We start from the raw sequence: 22,928 nt of genomic DNA on the forward strand, positions 1-22,928 counted from the left end.
TTTAGCTGAGAGCTGGAGGTGTGGTTCCAGTCGTTAGAACACTACTACAGCCACACATAACAAGTTCAGGTGAACTCTGAACACAGTTCTTCCACTTACAGGGACATTCAGCACTCACTCATCCTCAGATGGAAATTATAAGATACGAAAACGCCCCTAGGCCAGAGTAAGTCAAAATTACTAAACAAAAAATCATATAAGGGGCTGGGAATGTGGCTTAGTGGTAGAGTGTTTGCCTAGCATGGATGAAGCCCGGGGCTTTGATTCCTCGGCACCATATAAACAGACAAAGCTGGAAGTGGCACTGTGGCTCAAGTGGTAGAGTGCTAGCCTTGAGCAAAAAAGAAGCCAGAGACAGTGCTCAGGCCCTGAGTCCAAGCCCCAGGAGTGGCAAAAATAAATAAACAAAAATCATATAAACATGAGCATGAAACCAAATATTTTCTAACCTCACATGTACTAAAAATCCAAAACACTAAATGATGAATTCATAGCATTTTAAGCATGGATTTTTTTTTTCTGTTAACTTAGGCTCTGTTATAAAGTACAAGGAAAGAGAACAGGAAAGTACCACCTTTTTTCATATAATAAATTAACCAGAAAAATAGTTACAAATTTAAACCTGTTTTTAAATAAACATCTACTTAAAATAATTGTATACAGTTAATTATTTTAGTACGTTCAGCAGTTAGCACACAAATAGAATACATTTCCTGGTAGGTCAAACAATAGATTTTTTTTTTTCCCAGTTTGGGTGAATTCATGTTCAACTGTGATTTAATTACTACATCCCAGGCCAACAAATTAAGCACTTCATAACAGAAAATAACATAATTTAAATGTGTGAAAACTTCTTCTCAGTGCATGTAACACATCAGCTGCCAATCTGTATTAAATATGCGAACAGTGTATAACTGTACTTGAACCTAGTAGCAAGGCTGGTTTCAAGTAGCCATACAACCACAAGCGCTGTACAAGCTAGACACGGCCAAAATAATGTGTTAAGGCAAAACTACATGGGTGTAACATCATCTAATCCCAATTAAAAAGTAAAGCCCTCTCAAAATGAGAATGGCTGTTTGATATGATGGCTGCCAGGCTTTGCCAGTTATGTCTTCATAGTCTTCCCCATTCCTCTTGTTAAATTACCAAGAGAGCTATTTAGCCTCAAAGGATCTGTAACTTTGTCCCACCTTGGTTGGGGGGCCTTGAACTCCATACCTGAGCTTTAGTGATCAAGGCTAGCACTCGACCACTTGAGCCATTGTCCCACTTCTGGCTTTTTATCACTGGTTGGAGATAAAGTCTCACAGACTTCCCTGCTGAGGTTGGCTTCAAACCTCAATCCTCAGATCTCAGCCTCCTGAGTAGCTAGGATTACAAGCATGAAACACCGGCACCCAGCAGATCTATAACTTTTTGGTTTTTGTTTTTTTGTTTTGCCAGTCCTGGGCCTTGGACTCAGGGCCTGAGCACTGTCTCTGGCTTCTTTTTGCTCAAGGCTAGCACTCTGCCACTTGAGCCACAGAGCCACTTCTGGCTGTTTTCTGTATATGTGGTGCTGGGGAGTTGAACCCAAGGCTTCATGTATATGAGGCAATCACTCTTGCCCCTAGGCCATATTCCCAGCCAGATCTGTAACTTTTTAATCTACCAAAATCCACAATGACTGTGAGACAATAGAACTCATTAAATGATAAGATATAATCAAAGATTATTTTAAAGCCAACCTGAGTAACATACTAAAACCGTAAGTGGTTTTTTCTGTTTATTTTTTATTTTTCCTTTTTTGGAGGAATTGAGCTTTGAATTCAGGGCTTGAAGTTTGCTACATCTGTGGTCTACCACTTTACACCTTCCAGACCTGAATGACACAGTCTTTAAAAAAATAGTGCTCTGGTTATATATTCCATATACTACAACAGCTAACATTGAGCTGAGGGTGTAGCTCAGAGTGACTGCCTAGTACATGCACCAGGAGGTTCAATCTCCATTACTGAGAGCAAAGAAAGACAGCTAACATAATCATGCACTTACTTGCTAAGCTGTTCTAAGCACATTAATTCATTTATGATAAACCTAGGAAGAAACTCATATAGCCTGTTTAGCTATATTTGGGGATGAGAAAATAAGGTGTGTACATTTATATAAATGATTCTAAACCTGAAGAGACTTAAATAAGCAAGCACAGCAATGTAAGGAAAATAAAGGCAGCTATAGTCAACAAGTGAGAAAGCTGAGTTAGCCTCTGGAAATCTCCATTCTGTATTCTAATCTACTGTGTCTCACTTGGTGGGTCTCCCCTGTACTCTTCTCTTCCTTCTTAAACATCAAATGCCTTTAGCAACACTAAAAGTATCAAAAGAATGAATCTCAATCCTACAATATACTTTAATAAAACAACCAAAAATAGTTTAGAGCAAGGTGCCAGTGGCTCACATCTATAATCCTAATTACTCAAGAGGCTGAAAACAGGAGGGCTGAGGTTCAAAACTGGCTCAGGAAAGCAGTCTATCTCCAATTTATCAGAAAAAACACCCAACTGAAGGTGTGGCTCGAGTGGCAGCATGCCAGTCAAGACCAAAAAGAGCTGAGCAAGAACATAAGGCTTGGAATTTAAGCTCTGTACAGGCACCAGAGACAGAGGGAGAAAGGGAGAGAGAAAGAGAAAATAGTTTGGAGATTTCATTACAAAAATGGATTCCTTAGGTTTAAAGAAAAATATACTAGGGGCTGGGGATATGGCCTAGTGGCAAGAGCGCTTGCCTCATATACAAGAAGCCCTCGGTTTGATTCCCCAGCACCACATATACAGAAAATGGCCAGAAGTGGCGCTGCGGCTCAAGTGGCAGAGTGCTAGCCTTGAGCAAAAAGAAGCCAGGGACAGTGCTCAGGCCCTGAGTCCAAGGCCCAGGACTGGCAAAAAAAAAAAAAAAAGAAAAGAAAAGAAAAGAAAAGAAAAGAAAAGAAAAGAAAAATATACTAGCTACTCAGGAAGTTGAGATCTGAGAATCGCAGTTCAAAGCCAGCCTGGGCAGGAAAGTCCATGACTCTTATATTCAATTATGCACCAGAAAACCAGAAGTGGCACTGTGGCTCAAGTAGTAAGAGTGCTAGCCTTGAGCCAAAATGCTCAGGGACAGCGCCCAGGCCCAGAGTTCATTCAAGCCCCATGACCGACAAAAAAGAAAAAAGAAAAGTATACTGAGAGCAAATTTTAACGTTCTATCTAGTAAACTGAACAATTATTATAGAGGAAATAAGTCATTCTGGTACCAACTCATGATCTCTGCTTCCCAAGTGCTGAACTGCATCTTGTTTCCTACTCTGTTGGGGGAGGGGAAAGTGAAATGTAACAAATAAAACAAGTACTTTTGTGACAAAACAAAAACAAACCAATTATGTTAAGCACCATAAAAGTATTTTATTGCCCTGATAGTTTATCCTCCTTATTTACTTTCGGTAATTCCTTTTTTCCTTCCTTTCTTCCTTCTTTCCTTCCTTCCTTTTAAAAAGATGATCAGGGGGCTGGGGATATGGCCTAGTGGCAAGAGTGCCTGCCTCATATACATGAGGCCCTGGGTTCGATTCCCCAGCACCACATATACAGAAAATGGCCAGAAGTGGCGCTGTGGCTCAAGTGGCAGAGTGCTAGCCTTGAGCAAAAAGAAGCCAGGGACAGTGCTCAGGCCCTGAGTTCAAGCCCCAGGACTGGCCAAAAAAAAAATTAATTAAAAAGATGATCAGGCTGGCCTTGAACTTATGGGCTTAAGTTACACTTCTACCTCCTACTCAGCCTTCCAAGTAGCTGAAACTACAGTATATAACAGACTACACCAAAAAACAAAACAGCACATTTTTTGGGGGGAGGGGGGTGTTAAGGATTAACCTAGTACTTACGTGCTAAGCAGGTATTCTACCATCAAGCAAAACCCCAGCCTCCTTATCATGTTAATTTCTATAACCAACCTCAATATATACATAACTAGCTAAGATCTTAAATATCTGGAACTTACACTTTAAAAATTTATATTTTTCCACCAGGCGCTGGTGGCTCATGCCCATAATCCTAGGTACTGAGATCTGAACATCGCAGCTGAAAGCTAGCCCAGGCAAGAAAGTCTATGAGACACTCATCTCCAATTGCCCACCAGAAAACTGGATGTGACACAGTGGCTCAAAGTGGTAAAGTGCTAGCCTTGGGCAAAAAGAACTCAGGAACGGTGCCCAAACTGTAAGTTCCAGTCCCACAGTCAATTTTGATTTGTTTGTTTTTTTTTAAGATTTTTCTTTTTTCTTTTTGAACTCAGGGCCTCACTTTCTCACTTAGCTTCTTCATAAGGCTAAGAAATAAAGAGATGAGGGCTGGGAATATGGCCTAGTGGCAAGAGTACTTGCCTTGTATACATAAAGCCCTGGGTTCGATTCCCCAACACCACATATATAGAAAACAGCCAGAAGTGGCGCTGTGGTTCAAATGGCCGAGTGCTAGCCTTGAGCAAAAAGAAGCCAAGGACAGTGCTCAGGCCCTGAGCTCAAACCCCAGGACTGGCAAAAGAAAAGAAATAAAGAGATGAGTCTCACAGGCATTTCTGCCCAGACTGGCTTCAGACCTTGATCTTCAGATCTCAAACTCCTAAATATCTAGGATTATAGGTATGCTCAGGCCAAGCAAGAAAACTTAAAAAAAAAAAAAAAAAATCAGACAGACCAGAAGTAAAATAGTCATGTTACAGTAGTGAATTTGGACAGAAGCAAGCAGCCTTTCCTTGCAATTATCCTACATTCATTTCAACCATTTTTCAAGTTCATTGCTAGACAATTCATCATTCTTTGAATTTTCTAACAAAATCTTTATTGGTAAATCAATGAGCAGCAAAATATACTATAAAAATATAGTTCTGTACTTTGGTTATGACTCACTTATACTCTTTAAGATTCTTTTACAAGTGTGGGCTGATATAAGCAGCATTTAGCGCAGACTACATCTCAAAAAAAAAAAACCACTTCATTCACAATCTTCCTTTTCAACAACTAGCAAATATACAATAGGATCCTTTTGTTTCCGTTTTAATGAATTGTTTAACTGTTTCATATGAGCATATGGTTGCCCCAAAAGATTAAAGCAAAGCCAGGCACTGGTGGTTCATGCCTACAATCCTAGCTACTAAGGAGGCTAAGATCTGAGGATCTTGGTTTGAAGCCAGCCCAGGCAGAAAAGTCACTGTGAGACTCTTATCTCCAATGAACCACTCAAAAACCGGAAGTGGAACTGTGGCTCAAAGTGGTAAAGTGCTAGCCTTGAACACAGAGGCTCAAGAGTAGGGCCTCGGCCTGAGTTCAAGCCCCACAACTGACAAGAAAAGATTAAAGCAAACTTAGAATGCTGTTCTTAATAGGTACATGTCACCTATATTCTCTGTAAAGCTCTAGAATAGATGTAGTCAAGCAGGGGGGTGGGGATGGGGGGAGAGGGAAGAAAGAAAGAAAAAGGGCTGGCCTTGAATTCACGAAGTATCCCAGGATGACATCAAACACAAGCTCCTCCGGCTTTAGCCCCTAGAATGGTAGGATTATGTATCTTGTTTATCTCTTGGTAGGAAAATAGGAACTTTCCTTCAACATATGTAAATATGCAGCCAAGTGGAACACATCTATAATCCCAGGACTGAGAAAGAATTTGCTTTTTTGTTTTTGGTACAGATACTGAGGATATCACTCCCTTTGAGCCTCCAGTCCAGAATTTCACTGGTTAAAGGTCAATAACAGTTTCTCAAGACTTTTCTGCCTGCCTGGGCTGGCTTCAAATCATGATCCTCAGATCTCAGGATTACAGGCATGAGCCACCAGCAATCAGCTCTCTTTTCTGTCTGTCTGTCTGTCTTTATGTGTGTGTGTGTGTGTGCGTGTGTGTGTGTGTGTGTGTGTGTGTGTGTTTTACAATGATCACATAGAAGTTTTCTAGGGAAAGGATTTTTGGGGGATTAGTTGTGGGCCTTGAACTCAGGGCCTGGGTACTGTCCTTGAGCCTCTTTGTGCTTAAGGCTAGCCCATTTCTGGTTTTTGAGTGGTTTATTGAAGAATCTCATAGAGACCTTTCTTCCCAGGCTGGCTTAGAACCACAATCCTTCGATCTTAGCCTCTTGAGTAGTTAGCATTGTAGGCATGAGCCACCAACACCTGGCTGGGGAAGAAATTTAACAAAAAACAATGACAACACCCTCCCCCCCCCCAAAAAAACATAAAAGCCAAGATGGGCATAGGGCCACATATTTATAGTCCTAGCTATGAAGGAGGCTAAGGAAGAATCATTTGAGTCCAATTCAAGACCAGCCTAAGGAATACAAAAACACTAAAGCTTTTTCTCTTCACCACACTGAAAAAGAAATGAAGCAGTATGCTCCTGCCCATACAGCTACACCTTATTCTGGTTGTTAAGTAGCAGACTCTGGTATTCTAGCATCATACTAACCCCTAGCCACAGGCAGAAAGGACAAGAAGTCAGGCACAGATAAGCCCCATCCAAATGGCAGTGCACTGAGTCTGGGAAGTGGTAAGGACACAAACCACATCTTTCAGTTCTTTACTCAGACAACTCCCCATATTTTCACCTTAACACTGTAGGCTAGCACAACTCCTGCCCAAGCTGCTCACAGGGAAGACCTTTTTAGCTCTCCACCACTATTCACAACCCACTTCATCCTCAAATGGTGATCTGCACTCTAGTAAATTTACCAATTATGCCAGAAACCAACATCATTCAAGATACTTCTGCCATCACTAGATACATCGCTGTCATCACAGAAAGCCTTGTTGCTTTCTGCAGACAGTCAATCCTGCTCCATGAAGGAAAGCATCTGCTAAGATTTCTTACTGCTGCAGAAAAGGGCTGGTTCCCTGACCAGGCTGTAAAACCCAGTGCTCAGTGGCATTTCCTCCTACCAGCAGAAATTCTTTCTTAAGAAAAGCCCAATTCTGTGACAGCCCTAGTTAAGAGAGTCTGATCTAGGACTCTCCCCAGGCTTCCTCACAGGAGTTACAGCAGCCAACTTCTATACTATGCCTACCCTACTGTAGTAGCAGCCATTTGGGGCTCAGCCAGGTGAGCAAGGACAAGATGACAAGGACTTTAAAAAGGAAAGTCTATCTCAAGTAACAGATGTGCGTAATAAACTACTCAGCTAAATTATTTAAAATATACTTAAAAAAGCAATTTCTATAATAAAAGTACTACTTTAAACTATTTCTCATGGTGTCATGAAAGCAAACTTGAGGAAATCCACTCAATGACAATGTGAAATAGGCACTATTACTGTTTAAGGAACACAAAGCTTAATTAGTTAAGTTTCAACTTATGTTAGACAAGTACATTTTTTATGCTGTTTTGGAGGCTTGGGGTTTTTTGGTGCTAAGGACTAAATCCAGGGCAAGCTTTCTCCCACTGAGCAACATTCCCAATCCTTAACTAACAACAAGGATGAAAGAGGACAAATACATTCCAAGTAGATTTGAAACCTGCTGCAAATGGAAATGGGAAGAAAAGGAGGAGGAAGTGACAGAGGGGGTGAGATAGATTTTTAGATGATGTGTGGAAATTTATCAAGAAAATTCCTCTGTAGAACTAATATATGCTAACAAAAAAATATTTTAAAAGCCCTTTTCACTCCCTTAATCCCCTGTTGAAGATGTGTAATTTTAAATTTTCCTTACTGTCTGAGAACAATGAATATGATTTACTATGTTTGATAAAGTCACAAGCAAATTAAGACTTTACAGTCACAATGAGTCAGGATCTACTATCAAAACTTTAGAGCTTTCTAAAACGTTTTTCTTATAACACTGTACTTACACTACTAATGTGATTTGGGGGGGTGGGGACTGTCAGTCTCGGTGCTTGAACTCAAGGCCTGGGGTGCCCTCGCTGAACTTGTTTGCTCTAGGCTAGAGCTCTTCTGGTGGTTAACTGAAGATTAGTCTCACAGACTTTTCTCTCTGGGCTGGCTTTGAACTGCCATCCTCAGATCTCAGCCTCTTGAGTAGTTAGAATTACAGGTGTGAGCCACCAGCAACCAGCTTGCTAATGTGATTTTAAATACTGTATGATTAAATATGTCAATATTTGAAAATTTTGCATACCCAGAGAACCACTTATTTTCAAAATGAATGGTACCTGATGTTAAAAAATTACACTTGGGTAAAGAATGCATTCAAAGTATAATAAAAGGTACTTGTGCAGAATTGTGGTTAAGATTAAAAGGGATCAAAGGTGGTTAAGAGGCAGGATAGATAGGAGACTGTGAAAATCTATTCTTTTTAATAAACATTAAAAGGGTCAGACTTGAAAAGTAAGACTAGAAAGTAAACTAAAAAAAAGTAACTCCCATTCTACCACATCTACTAGAAAATCACAAGATTAGGAGACTCAGGAAGTGCTTTTTAAATGTGCTTTCTCAGCCAAGCACTGGTGGCACATGCTTAGCTATTCAGAAGGCTGAGATATGAAGATCACAGTTTGAAGGCAGCTCAGGCCAAGAAAGCCCTTGAAACTCCTACCACCAAATAACTACCAAAAATGCCAGAAGTGGGTGACTAAATCAACTAGTAGAGCACTAGCTTTGAGTAAAAAAGCTCAGGGATGCGGGGTGTCACTGTCTCATGCCTGTAATCCTAGCTACTCAAGAGGCTGAGAGTTGAGGACCATGATTCAAAGCTAGCCCTGGCAGGAAAGTCCAGGAAACTCTTACCTCCAATTAACCACCAGAAAACCAAAAGTGGTGCTGTAGTTCAAGTGGTAGAGCACTAGCCTTGATCCATGCCCAGACCCAGAGTTCATACCCTATGACCGACAGAAAAAAAAGCTCAGGGACAACAACCAGGCTATAAATTCAAGCCCTAAGAAAAGAAAAGAAAAAAAGATTTTTTTCCTTTAAAATATAGGAAGAATTTATATGAATCTACTTTGTTTAAAATGGCAAATACCGAAGCAGAGTGACAGTGGCTCCAGTAGCTCATGCTTGTAATCCTGGCTACTCAGGAAGCTAAGATCTGAGGATCTCAATCTAAAGCCAGCCAAGGCAGGAAAATCTGTGAAACATTTATCTCCAATTACTACCAAAAAGCCAAAAGTGGGCTGGGGATATGGCCTAGTGGCAAGAGTGTTTGCCTCATATACATGAAGCCCTGGGTTCGATTCCTCAGCACCATATATACAGAAAAGGCCAGAAGTGGCGCTGTGGCTCAAGTGGTAGAGTGCTAGCCTTGAGCAAAAAGAATCCAGGGACAGTGCTCAGGCCCTGAGTTCAAGACCCAGGACTGGCAAAAAAAAAAAAAGTAAAAATCTGGAAACTCTTCATAAATGGGGAGAGACAGGGAAAAGAAAAGGATATATCTAGAAAACTTCTAAAAGCTACCTGCCTTGCCCATCTTACCAACATAAACCATTGTCTAAGGATTAGGAGTTGCTAAATGACATGACCACATGTATTTTCCCAGTTCAAAAATTATAAAGCTACAGACAGGAGTTGTCATTTTGAACCTTTAATGCCTATTTCCTGAAATGGGAGCAGAAAATGGTTCTCTTTGTCTATTTCTTCCTATTTAGCCCTGTTACACTAAAGTAAGTCCTTGCCAAAAAAAAAAAAGGACTAGAGTACCTAGCTATCCGTACAATTCCCTGAATTCAAACCCCAAAACCACACATAATAGCAATAATAATAGTAACAACAATAATAATTCTAATGGTTTTAATTGAATGAAAAATTCATGGGTAAGGCTGCCTGTAATTTCAACACTCGGGACTGGGGCAGAAGGATCCCAAGTTTAAAGCCAGCCTGGGATAACTAGTGAGTTTCAAGTTGGCCTGGCTAGGAGAGAAAGATCCTGTCTCAAAAAACAAACTAAAAAAACCCAGTTAACAGCTAACTTTAAAGTAGTAAGTCACATTTGCAATGTGTCAGGCAAATCAGTATATATACTTGGAAGTAAGTTGCTCCTTTCTTATTTGGATTTTTTTTTTTCAGGTCTGAGACTGGGACTAGGACTGGGACTCAAACTTAGTACCTGCCACTTTCATTTACAGGCTCCACTAAGTTGATTCTTAAATAATCCATTATTTCCCACTTCTTTCTCAAATCAACTTCCTACTTATGTTAAAACTTACAGGAAGTGGGAACCAATGGTTCATGCCTATAATCCTAGCTACTCAGGAGGATGAGATCTGAGGACTGAAGTTCAAACCCAGCTTGGGCAGGAAAGACCCTGAGACTCTTACCTCCAATTAACCACTCAAAAACTGGAAGTGGCATGGCTCAGAGTGGTTGAGTGCAAAGGCTCAGGGACAGGGCCCAGGCCCTGAGTTCAAGCCCCACGACCAACAAAAAAAAAAAAGGAGGGCTGGGGATATAGCCTAGTGGCAAGAGTGCCTGCCTCGGATACACGAGGCCCTAGGTTCGATTCCCCAGCACCACATATACAGAAAACGGCCAGAAGCGGCGCTGTGGCTCAAGTGGCAGAGTGCTAGCCTTGAGCGGGAAGAAGCCAGGGACAGTGCTCAGGCCCTGAGTCCAAGGCCCAGGACTGGCCAAAAAAAAAAAAAAAAGGAAAACTTACAGGAAGAATGACCACTCTCTTCTGCCTTCTATTTCCACACTCCTGAAATATAATAGACATTTCATTCATATGTCCTGTTTCTGCACCAAATCACTTTTAGCCACTTCCTGAATGACGCTATTTTTTCAGTGTGACTAGAAAGTTCTAGAGCTCAGTGTTTTCTCGACAGAAAAAAATTTCTCATTCATTCAGAACATTCTAATGCCAATCTGAATGGTAGTATCACTAACTCTTATACCTACTACCTGTAGTATCTGGTCAACACTGATAAGTTTCATATAGTTGAGGCCACCTGAGAAAGGTTGTTAAGCTAGAGGATTTCCTATCACAATCACACCCTATCATATTGCAAATGTATGTTAATGCAAAAATAAAACAGAAAAAAAAAGCTGAGAGGACATTCCAAGATACATTCTGACACTCACATTCTAAGACTCTGGATCTCTTTATGCTCACTTCCACAGCAATAATAGTGCTAAATAATACAAGTGTTTAGAGGCTGGAAGATGAGTCAGCAGGGGAAGCCATTTGGGAGAAGCAGTTTCATTACACTTTCAACAAGAGAGAAGCCAGCAAAAGACAGCTGCCATTGTTTGCATTGCCGAAAGCTGTTGGGTTTCACAAGCCTATAAAACCCCCTATTGTCAGCAAGCTAGTTTTCTTACTGAAGGGTTAAGAAGCACCAGCCTTAGCTAGAAACACCTTAAGTGTCCTGAACTATTCCTTTTCACAAAGTAGATTAACACATCACTTGTCATATATTGGTGGCAATACCCTGGGAACCTAGGTACAGTATTGTTATCCATATTCACACAAAGGAAAAGGTACTCCCAATAACACAAAAAAAGTCAAGGGACTTAAATCACACAGTGATATTACCCTATTTAAATTACAAAGAAAGGAATGAAAAGTGAATAAAATCTGAATTACTACTATTTTTGAGAGACAGAGAAGCAAAGCAACCTGATGTACTCATTGAAACTATGTCTTGTCCTGGGAGTATTTTCTACTCAGAGTCACTTCTCAGAGCAAAAAGGATTTACCTTTAAAAACCCTGTCTAGCTGGGCACTGGGGGCTCATGCCTGTAATCCTAACTATTCAGTAGGCTGAGATCTGAGGATTGAGGTTCAAAGCCAGCCCAGGCAGGAAAGGTCATGAGACTCTCATTTCCAATTAACCACCAGAAAACCAGAAGTGGTGCTGTGGCTCAAGGTGATAAGAGTGCTGGCCTAGAGCAAAAAAGCTAAGGGACAACACCCAGGTCCTGAGTTCAAGCCCCACAACCAACATACATACACACACACACACACACACACACACACACACACACACACACACGAAAGGGTCTAAAGCAATGATGTTAGTAATACTGATAGGCTTACCTAGGATCAACATACATCTTAATCTCAGTCCAATAAAAAGAACCAAGGTTTACTGAAGAAGTGGTTAATTTCGGGACTGAGAAAGAAAAAAATAAAAGGTAAGTCTGAAACATCTTGCAGTGCCAGACAATATAGAAATGCTTTTAAAAAATTAAAATTAGGGCTGGGGATATGGCCTAGTGGCAAGAGAGCTTGCCTCGTATACATGAGGCCCTGGGTTCAATTCCCCAGCACCAAATATACAGAAAATGGCCAGAAGTGGCGCTGTGGCTCAAGTGGCAGAGTGCTAGCCTTGAGCAAAAAAGGAAGCCAGGGACAGTGCTCAGGCCCTGAGTCCAAGGCCCAGGACTGGCCAAAAAAATAAAAATAAAAAAAATTTAAATTAAAAACAATGGTTGAATGGCTAGTTGAAAACACAGGAAATCAACTTAATTAAAACTGAAGAAACTCCTGATAGGCAATTTCAGCAAGAGACCAATGATCATTCTGCATTTTAAATCCTACAACAGTATATATACCCAAGAGTCCATGACAATGGTAAAATAAAATAGATGACAGAAGGATGGATAGATGGACAGACATTTCTTCCTTACAGTCTTCACAACCAACAGAGAAAAAGAATCACAATTAAGCAAATCCAAATTTACATGTAGCAAACAACATCCACCAATACTATTATTTCTAAGTCTTCAAGTATCCACCACAAAATACTCACTGATCATAAAGGGAAAAACAGTAACTGTATAGGAGAATGGCAGACACCAATTTTAATCAACTAATCATCAGCACATTAACTTCTTGATACAATATATGGTATATTGAGAAAGTCTTAACACTTCATTTCTTTCATGAGAAAACACTGAACAAATACAAGCTGAAGCACATCCTATAGTTACTTATCAGTAAGTTTTATATCACTCAGGCTCAGTGGTACAGCCCGTGCTTAACATGCTCAATCCAATCCCCCACTTACAAAAACAAGTACCAAGGTAATGAAAGACAACACTTATACAGAAAATAACTAAAGAGAAAGTATGGGCTGGGAGGCTGGGAATATGGCCTAGTGGCCAGAGTGCTTACCTCGTATACATGAAGCCCTGGGCTCAATTCCCCAGCACCACATATATAGAAAATGGCCAGAAGTGGAGCTGTGGCTCATGTGGCAGAGTGCTAGCTTTGAACCAAAGAAGCTCAGGGACAGTGCCCCAAGACTGGGGGGGGGGAGGGAGAGGGAAAGGGAGAGGGAGAAGGAGAGGGGGAGGGAGAGGGAGAGGGAGAGGGAGGGGGAGAGAGAGAGGAGAGAGAGAGAGTGTGTGTATGGGCTGAAGACATAGCTCAGTGTACAGAACCCAAGCTGTGGCTCATGTGGCAGAGTGCTAGCCTTGAGCATAAAGAAGCCAGGGACAGTGATCAGGCGCCAGGGACAGTGATCAGGCCCTGAGTCCAAGGCCCAGGACTGGCCAAAAAAAAAAAAAAAGAAGCCAGGGACAGTGCTCAGGCCCTGAGTTCAATGCAAGGACTGGCCAAAAAATAAATAAAATAAAATAAAGGAAGTATGGGCTGAGGCTGGGAATGTGGCTTAGTGGTAGAGTGCTTGCCTAGCAATGCATGAAGCCCTGGGTTCAATTCCCCAGTACCACATAAACAGAAAAAGCCAGAAGTGGTGCTGTGGATCAAGTGGTAGAATGCTAGCTTTGAACCAAAGAAGCTCAGGGACAGTGCCCCAAGACTGGGAGCGGGGGGGGGGGGGGGGGGGGGAGAGGGAGAGGGAGAGGGAGAGGGAGAAGGAGAGGGGGAGGGAGAGGGAGAGGGAGAGGGAGAGGGAGAGGGAGAGGGAGAGGGAGACGGAGAGGGAGAGGGGGAGAGAGTGGGGGAAAGACAGAGAGAGGAGAGGGAGAGTGTGTGTATGGGCTGAAGACATAGCTCAGTGTACAGAACCCTGTTAATTATAAAACATTGGGTTTGATCAACAGCACAAGACAAAGTCAGAAAGAATACTACAAGAATATGAGATGATTGGGGCTGGGAATATGGCCTAGTGATAGAGTGCTCGGCTCCTATACATGAAGCCCTGGGTTCGATTCCTCAGCACCACATATATAGATAAAAGCCAGAAGTGGCGCTGTGGCTCAAGTGGCAGAGTGCTAGCCTTGAGCAAAAAGAAGCCAGGGACAGTGCTCAGGCCCTGAGTCCAAGCCCCAGGACTGGCAACAAAAACAAAACAAATAAGAATATGAGATGAAAAACGGGTAAAAGTCAAAGTCTACAGTGTACTATGGTTGAGGGTGTTAACATAGGGAAAATACACAAGAATAGGAGAGAAGAGGCAAGAGAATTGTTACTAATTTGTTAACTTGTAAGACAAAAATTAGCTCAAGATACAGTCTTGTATTTTAAAAAATAGTGGACATTTTGTTCCTATTTAGGTTCACTTGTCAAGCTCAAAGACTTTCACACCTTAAAAAAATACAAAATTAAATACAAATTAGTTCCAAAGAAGTATAAAAAGTAATCTCACAAGGCATTTCAGTAATATATTTACAAATAGCATGGAGAAGCCTAATTTTCTAAGCTGGTATGACCAGGTGGGGTGACAATAATTTACTATCCAAAAGAGGACCTTTGGTTATTCTACTAGGTCAATGCCACTAAACATCTCAAATCAAAGCTGGCAAAAACCTGATGCATAGTCAAGTCACCCCTCCCTTCCTCAACTTCTGGAGCAAAGGAAAGAGGGGGAAGGGAGTTGGACCAGAAAATCTCCAAACTCCCAACTTAGAAAACTATCTCATGATCCATGATGACACCCTTCAACAGCCTTGTGTAACTTTACTGACTACAATATCTCCAGAGGAAATAAGCTGAGACATAGTTACCTGTCTGGATCTTTTATGATTTTTCAGACATTCAAGAATGAAATCACTGTTTCCAAGAAACATTTGGCTCTCACTGCCTCACCTAAACTTCAAGTGGTCCCACGCCATAAACATAAAAGGGAATAAAAGCTAAGGTTAAGAATTCTGCCAGCTTTTTTGTTTGTTTGTTTTGCCAGTCTTGGGGCTTGAACTCAGGGTCTGAGCACTGTCCCTGGCTTCTTTTGCTCAAGCCTAGCATTCTGCCACTTGAGCCACAAGGCCACTTCCCACCCAGGGTTTCACGTATATGAGGCGAGCACTTTACCACTAGGCCATATTCCCAGCCCTGCCTGTCTGCTTTTGAAACATAGGTTACCTCAAGAAGTTGGACTGCTTCCAAATTCTAGGTGTTTTTTTTTTTTTTTTTTTTGCCAGTCCTGGGCTTCGGACTCAGGGCTTGAGCACTGTCCTTGGCTTCTTTTTGCTCAAGGCTAGCACTCTGGCACTTGAGCCACAGTGCCACTTCTGCCATTTTCCATATATGTGGTGCTGGGGAATTGAACACAGGGCTTCATGTATACGAGGCAAGCACTTTTGCCACTAGGCCACATTCCCAGCCCGGAGTTTTCTGGGTTTTTTGTTTTTTTCCAAATTCTAATATCTCAAAGAAAGACCAACAAGTAATATCGATCACACTACCTGACTACATTATCCTCTAAGATTCAACAATGTTAATCAGATCAGATACTTGATGTCATTAAAATGTTACAGAGGTTAATTAAGACCCACTTCCTGGGCTCCCTTCAGTAGCACACATACTAAAATTAGAAAGATACCGAGAAGATTAGCATGGCCCCTAAGCAAAAATGGCATGCAAATCTGTGAAGCATTCCATATTTTTCACTCAATATACATGAAAACTGAACCAGGAAATTTGAAAGGATGGGGTAGACAGTTGGAAGGAGAATGATAAAAGGAGCAATACTGATCCAAGATGTGTTGTACTCATAAGTTGACATGTTTAGCTGAAATATCTGGGGGCTGGGAATGTGGCTTAATGGTAGAGTGCTTCCTAGCATGCATGAAGTTCGATTCCTCAGTACCACATAAACAGAAAAAGGCAGAAGTGGCACTGTGGCTCAAGTGGTAGAGTGCTAGCCTTGAACAAAAGCTGCTCAGGGACAGTGCCCAGGCCCTGAGTTCAAGCCCCAGGACAGGCTTGAAGGGGGAGGGGGGAGCTCTGGGTTCAATATCCAGCACCAGAAAATAAAAATAAAAACTCCAAAATAAAGAGTAGACAAAGATTTGCATGACAATTTTCTACAGATGACAATCAGCCAATATGCACATGAAAAGCTGTTAAAATCATTAGCCCTTGGGGAAATGCAAATCAAAATCACAATGGAATATCACTTCCCAACCACTACTAAGGCCGGTCATAAAAGCCAGATAACAAGTATTGCCAAGGAAGTGAAGTAGAACTCTCACACACTGATACATAGAAGTGCGCAATGTCACAGCCACTTTAGACAACAGTTTAGAGGTTCCTCATAAAACCCTGCAACTGTGCTCCTAAATATATACTAGAAAAATTAAAACATGCATCCTCACACAAAAATATTTATGAATGCTCACAGCAACATTTATAGCCAAAAACCTTATCCAACTTTTTGATGATTCACTATCAAACAAGCCAAAAAGTTGAAAACAACCAAATATCCACTAATAAATGCACAATGAAAATGTGGTACATGAAATATTACTTCACAGAAAAAAAAAATCACTGATACATGCTACAACATGGATGAATCTTGAAAATATTATCCTGAAGGAAATAACTAAAAAAACACATTTTGAGTCATTCCATTCATATAGAATGTCCAGAATAATAGATTGCTTAGAGCAGGAAGCACTGGGGAAAGAGGATCAAATGTATTTCTCTGAGAGTGATTAAAACAACGTTCTAGTGATAGTGTACAATTTGCAAATGGTTTTGAATCTACTAAACCACTGATATGTACACTCTAGATGGCTGACACAATATTTAAATCTCAATAAAGCGTCTAAAACAATTGGGACACTACTATATTTTGCATATCTGGGTTAAATAAAATTAAAAATCCCACCTGTTCTTAACGTGGCTACTGCTAAATGCAGCATTTACCTACATGGCTTGCACTATATTTCTCTTGCACAGCACTGACAGATAGAATACTGTGAGGTTTTTTGATGGAACTATCTGAGGACAGAATGACATAGCAGACTTTTGCTCTCTGCCCTGAAATATAGGATCACTAAATCCTATTTGTTCTTGCACTACTGGGGGCCTCTTCATAGAGAAACACACTTCTGAAATAAAATGCTCTTATGTTATAAAAACTATTTTAATCTATTATTCATCATATTGTACATCTCAACACAAAAGTCTTAGAATCAAGGAGCACTGCTAAGTGTGAGCCTCTTCTGAGAAGCAGGGATGTAAATGCCAATAGCATTTTTCACATATCTGATTCCTAGTTTATTTGCTCAGTAGAGCTTCTGTTGACTATGTGCTTTGGATTTTATGGTAAAGTGATTGTTGTAGGGAGTACAGCTGATTCCATCTTGACTAGGCAAACATGGTAGGAAATGTTGGGGGGAATAGATTAGGTCAACCTGACCCCAAAATTCTGCTTCTATAAATGGCTTGCTTAACTTGTTTGTTGCTTGCTCTACCTCCACCTCAACCTCCTACATCTGTGCCAAGCTTGCTTGACTTGTATGTTGCTTGCTCTACCCCTGCATCAAGCCCCTACATCTGTGCTATCCCAATTTGAAGACTGCTCAGGGTCACAGTGTCAGCACCCAAGTCCACACTGTGTCCCTGGCCAATCAGCCCACTTTCTTACTGTGGCAGTTTCAGCTCCCGAGTCTGTGCTGCATCCCTGGCCAGTGAGTTCGCTTTTTGCTTCCCCAATAAATCCATCTTTTTGCTTGAGACTGCCTCTAAGTGGTGGACTCTTGGAGGGATGGGAAATCCCCTCCCTCAAACCCCAAAACAGTGGTGATGATACACACACACACACACACACACACACACACACACACACACACACACAGAGAGAGCTACTGATTCTTTCTTTCCAGAAAGAATTAACTGAGTGGGCCACCAGTGGCTCATACCTGTAATCCTAGTTACCTCAAACTTCGGTCAAACTGCAATCAAACAGCCCCTATGGGAAAGCCCTTGACACTCTTAACTCCAGTTAACTACCAAAAAGAAGTCAGAAGTGGTGCTGTGGCTCAAGTGGTAGAGTGCTAGCCTTGAGCAAAAAGAAGCCAGGGGGCTGGGGATGTGGCTTAGTGGCAAGAGTGCTTGCCTCGTATACATGAGGCCCTGGGTTCGATTCCCCAGAACCACATATACAGAAAATGGCCAGAAGTGGCGCTGTGGCTCAAGTGGCAGAGTGCTAGCCTTGAGCAAGAAGAAGCCAGGGACAGTGCTCAGGCCCTGAGTCCAAGCCCCAGGACTGGCCCCCAAAAAAAAGAAATGCACTCACTGCCTTATTCATGAAACTGTAACCCCTCTGTACATCACTTTAACAATAAACAAATTAATTAAAAAAAAAAAAAGAAGCCAGGGACAGTGCTCAGGTTGAGTCCAAGGCCAAGTTCCAGGACTGGCCCCAAAAATAATTCCGTACAAATTTGGCTCGACTCAATATTTCCACCACTTTTCTCCCCTTGTCATTCCAAAATTGTTTTCTCCCATACTTCATTTCAGCTTCCTAGCCCCAAATGTTAAGGACAACACCCTTTATGATGTTTCCCCTTTTCATTCTTCACTCCTTGGATCAGTAACACTTCCGGAAAACAATGAGACACTACATGTATATACAAAGTATAACTAACAAATACCACTTTTGCCACTAGTCTTTTTTTTAATTTGGTATCCTTGAACATATTGATGAAGATGGATTCAAAAGGATAATAAGCAAGAGGGGGAAACTGCTGTTACATTGTTTCAATATTATAAGAAGTTACAAGCATAATAACTCAAAAACTTTTTGTTCACTGATAAAAGTTTGAGCCTCTCTCTAAGGTTTCATTATATTATTCTGAGCTATATACCAAAGCTGAAAGGATATTCCCAAGAAGCAAAAGTTAATTTATAGCCCAAATTGATTGTTCAAAAGTACCCTCTGGTCAGGTGCCAGTGGCTCACAACTGTAATCCTAGCTACTCAGGAGGCTGAGATCTGAGGATCACGGTTCAAAGCCAGCCTGAGCAGGAAAAGTCCATGAGACTCTTAACAATTAACCGCCAGAAAAACCGGAAGTGGGGCTATGGATCACATGGTAGAGTACTGGAGTTCAGGGACAGCGCCCAGGCCCAAAAGACCCACAACCAACCAAAAAAAAAAGTACTTTCTGGCCAAGCACTTGTGGCTCATGTGTGTAACCAGCTACTCAGGAGGCAGCAGTTAAAAGACCAACCTGGGCAAAAAGCTCACCAAACCCCATCTAAATGAAAAGCTGGGTGTAGTGTGTAGTGGTATGCACCTGTCAACCTGTCATCCCAGCTATGCAGGAAACTGAAATAAAGAGGAGTCATAGTTCTGGTATAGGTCAAGGCAAAAGAAAAAGGATTGCAAGATGCCTTTTCTCAGCAGAAAAAACTAAGCATGGTGGCACAAGCCTGTTATCCTAGTACACTGAGAAGCACAAATAAAAGGATTGCAGTATAAGCTGGCCTCAGCAAAAACCAACTCTGTCTCAAAAATAACCAACTGTGTCTCAAAAATAACCAGAGCTGAGCTGGGACTATGGCCTAGTGGTAGTTAAGAGTGCTTGCCTCATACACATGAAGCCCTGAGTTTGATTCCTCAGCACCATATACACAGAAAAGGCCAGAAGTGGCACTGTGGCTCAAGTGGTAGAGTGCTAGCCTTGAGCAAAAAAAAGCCAGGGACAGTGCTCAGGCCCTGAGTCCAAGTCCCAGGACTAGCGAAAAAAAAAAAAAAAAAAAAACCTTAAATGTTGTTCCTCTTTAGACTTTACACCAACCCTAATACTCAGTATCTATCTGTACTTTATAAACAAGTCAGTCATTTCAGGTTTGTAAACTGAGTAAATGCTATTCTATCTCAAAGGAAATTACAAGGGCCAAAGATAGAGCTTCTTGCTACCCAAGGACCTGAGTTTGATCCTCAGTATGGCAAAAAACAAAAGAAGAAATTATTTTTATTGTGGTTACATATTAGTACAAAACAATTTTAGGACAGTTTTAAATGCTAAAAGTAAGTTTGAATACTAAATCTCTACTAACCCTAAAACTGAATTTCCTCCAGAGCTAAGGATGGAACCCAGGCCTATACATGTGGTAGTTAAGTGCAATACCATTAAGCTAACCGCTCAACCCCTAAAACTGATCTTAAAATTGATCCCCAGACTCCACCTTAATCAACATTTCCTTCAAAGAATATTTGACTGCCTACTGTCTAAATGCCAGCCACTGTTCTAAGTACTGGCAGGTGTACAGTGAACAAAACAGACAAAAATCTCTGCCTTTGTGGATCTTATGTTCTATGGAAAAAATGCAAATTCTTGAGTCAGACAGTATACACTGGGCTCAAAAAAGTACAAAACTATTCCCTGTCAATTAGTTGTTTTAAAGTGACAAATTCCAAATGTAATTAAAATGCTGAAACTTCAGCTGAGGAGTTTGAAACTCCTGGGTGGCAACAAGTCAAGGATCTGTAAGAAATCTGAGCCAAGCACCACATGCCTTGCTACTCGAGAGTCTGAGATCTGAGCATCTTGATTAAAAGTCTGAGACTATTATCTCCAATTAAGCACTAACAGCAGAAAGTGGAGTTGCAGCTCAAGCGGTAGTGTGAGTAGTTGAGTAACAAAGCTAAGGGACAGCATGTATGCATACACACACAGGTACACACACATACACACACACACATCATCTGAAATTCAGAAAGAACTAGCTTAGGATCCTGTAATATCCATGTAAAATTCAAGCCATTTACCCACTGTTTCAACTCACATGCCTAATAATCAGGAAATAGTTTCCTGTTATATTAGCTCAAGATATTTATTCCTAAAAATAAATGGTGTCTGGTCAGTTTTTCCTGAACTTCCGCTCATATGAACTGCTGTATCAACCAGAGTAACCTAATAATTGATCATTGCAATTTTATAGCCTCCAACTATCCCAAAGCTAACCAGTTTTTGTTTGTTTGTTTGGTCAGTCCTAGGGCTTGAACTCAGGGCCTGGAGCTGTCCCTGAGTCTTTTTGCTCAAGGCTAGCACTCAACTACTTTGAGCCATAGCATCACTTCCGGTTTTATGGTGGTTAATTAGAGATAGGAATCTCAGACTTTCCTGCCTGGGCTGGCTTCAAACCATGATCCTCAGATCACAGCCTTCTGAATAGCTAGGATTATAGGAGGGGACCACTGGCGCCCAGATAACCACAATCTTAATGGTTCAAAGCACTTCAGGACTGGGAATATACACGAAGCCCTGGGTTCGATTCCTCAGCATCACATATATAGAAAAGGTCAGAAGTGGCGCTGTGGCTCAAGTGGTAGAGTGCTAGCCTTGAGCATAAAGAAGCCAGGGACAGTGCTCAGGCCCTGAGTCCAAGCCCCAGGACTGGCCAAAAAAAAAAAAAAAAAAGCACTTCAGTCATTATAACTGAACCCAAAAATAATAAACCTAAAGGTAAGGCCTTCTCATATGAGCAAGCTATTCTGCCTCTGATCTATGTTTGCATGCTTCCATCATCAATAAGCTGCCACACAAATGTCCACTATCCACCAGACAACAATACCACTAACCACGTAGGAGTCTGATCTCAGTTTGAAACCAGCCTAGGCAGAAACATCCAACACCTACAAAATAACCAGCTCAGTGACAAAGTGCTTGCCTAACAAGTGCAACATCCTGGGTTTGATCCCCAGTACCAAAAGAGAAAAGACAAAATAACCAACAAAAAGCTGGCTGGATGGGGCTGGGGATGTGGATCAGTGGTAGAGGGCCTAGCATACATGAAGCCCTGGGTTCAACTCCTTAGTACCACATAAACAGAAAAAAGCCAGAAGTGGCACTGTGGCTCAACTGGTAGAGCGCTAGCCTTGAGCAAAAGCAGCTCACGGTCAATCCCCAGACCCCCCCCCCCCCCCCCGCCCCAGCTCAAGTCCCAGGGCTGGCCAAAAAAAAAAAGCTGAACTGGAGACATAACCCAAATGATAAGAATACCAGACAAATAAGAAAGCTGAGCAAGCACAAGACCCTGAGTTCAAATTCCAGTACAATTAAAAACAAAACAACTCAAAGCATATCCAAATCATAAGCCATTATAATGCATAAAGTCACTAAATGTTTTAGAGAAAGGAAAACTGATGCCCAAAGTAATTAATGTGACTGGACTAATCAATTTAACACCTCTATTAAAATTGAAAAAAAACTCAAGCCCAGGCAACCTCAGATCCAGCATTTCTTGAGGCTAATGGGTACTGTTTCCCTGGGGCCAAAGTTGAAAGGACAGGGATTTTTTTCGGATAAAGTGGGAAGACTACCAGGATTCATTATTTATCTCCTCCTAATACAATAACACCTCTGATTATCATCAATCTATAGCAATTATAGATTGTTCTTCCAGTTTTCCTACTCCTGGAAAAAGAAGCCTGAAACATGACTAAAATCCATTTATTAAAATTCTGTGCATAAACACCACCAATAGAATTAGGAAAAGTCAGCTGGCAGAGGAGAAGCTAAATAGACCTGGGTTAATTCTTACTCATCCTTCTAATTTTACTCAGATGTCAACTTCTATAAAGCCCTAACTCTTCCTTACCCAAAAGAACATTCATAGCAGGTTGATCACTGTAGTGCACTTCAGTGTTGTTTGCCTGTCTAATCTAGGTCCTTTGAGTGTCAAGATCTCATCGTAGCTTTTGTTTTTGTTTTGTTGCTCTTGTTTGGGCAGTCCTTGGATTTGAACTCAGAATCTGAAACTTGCTAGGCAGGCACTCAACCACTTGAACCATACCCCCAGCATGTCTCAGCTTTCAGGCCTAAAAATAGC

The 22,928-nt window shown here is 41.3% G+C and overlaps 1 protein-coding gene, 1 long non-coding RNA gene and 1 other non-coding gene across 14 annotated transcripts in view; 2 read left to right on the top strand and 1 right to left on the bottom strand.

The window, feature by feature from the left end:
• Eif4g3 (eukaryotic translation initiation factor 4 gamma 3) overlaps positions 1-22,928 on the bottom strand; it is a 212,997-nt gene that overhangs the window by 184,610 nt on the left and 5,459 nt on the right. The window lies entirely within an intron of this gene.
• Positions 1,659-2,007, top strand: LOC125354679. Its single transcript, XR_007211526.1, has 2 exons — positions 1,659-1,899; positions 1,967-2,007. It is a non-coding gene; the product is annotated as an uncharacterized LOC125354679 (long non-coding RNA).
• On the top strand, positions 15,641-15,747 carry LOC125355758. Its single transcript, XR_007211697.1, has one exon. It is a non-coding gene; the product is annotated as a U6 spliceosomal RNA (small nuclear RNA).

This window comes from Perognathus longimembris, chromosome 7 (assembly GCF_023159225.1).
Source record: "Perognathus longimembris pacificus isolate PPM17 chromosome 7, ASM2315922v1, whole genome shotgun sequence".
NCBI classification, from domain to species: domain Eukaryota; kingdom Metazoa; phylum Chordata; class Mammalia; order Rodentia; family Heteromyidae; genus Perognathus; species Perognathus longimembris.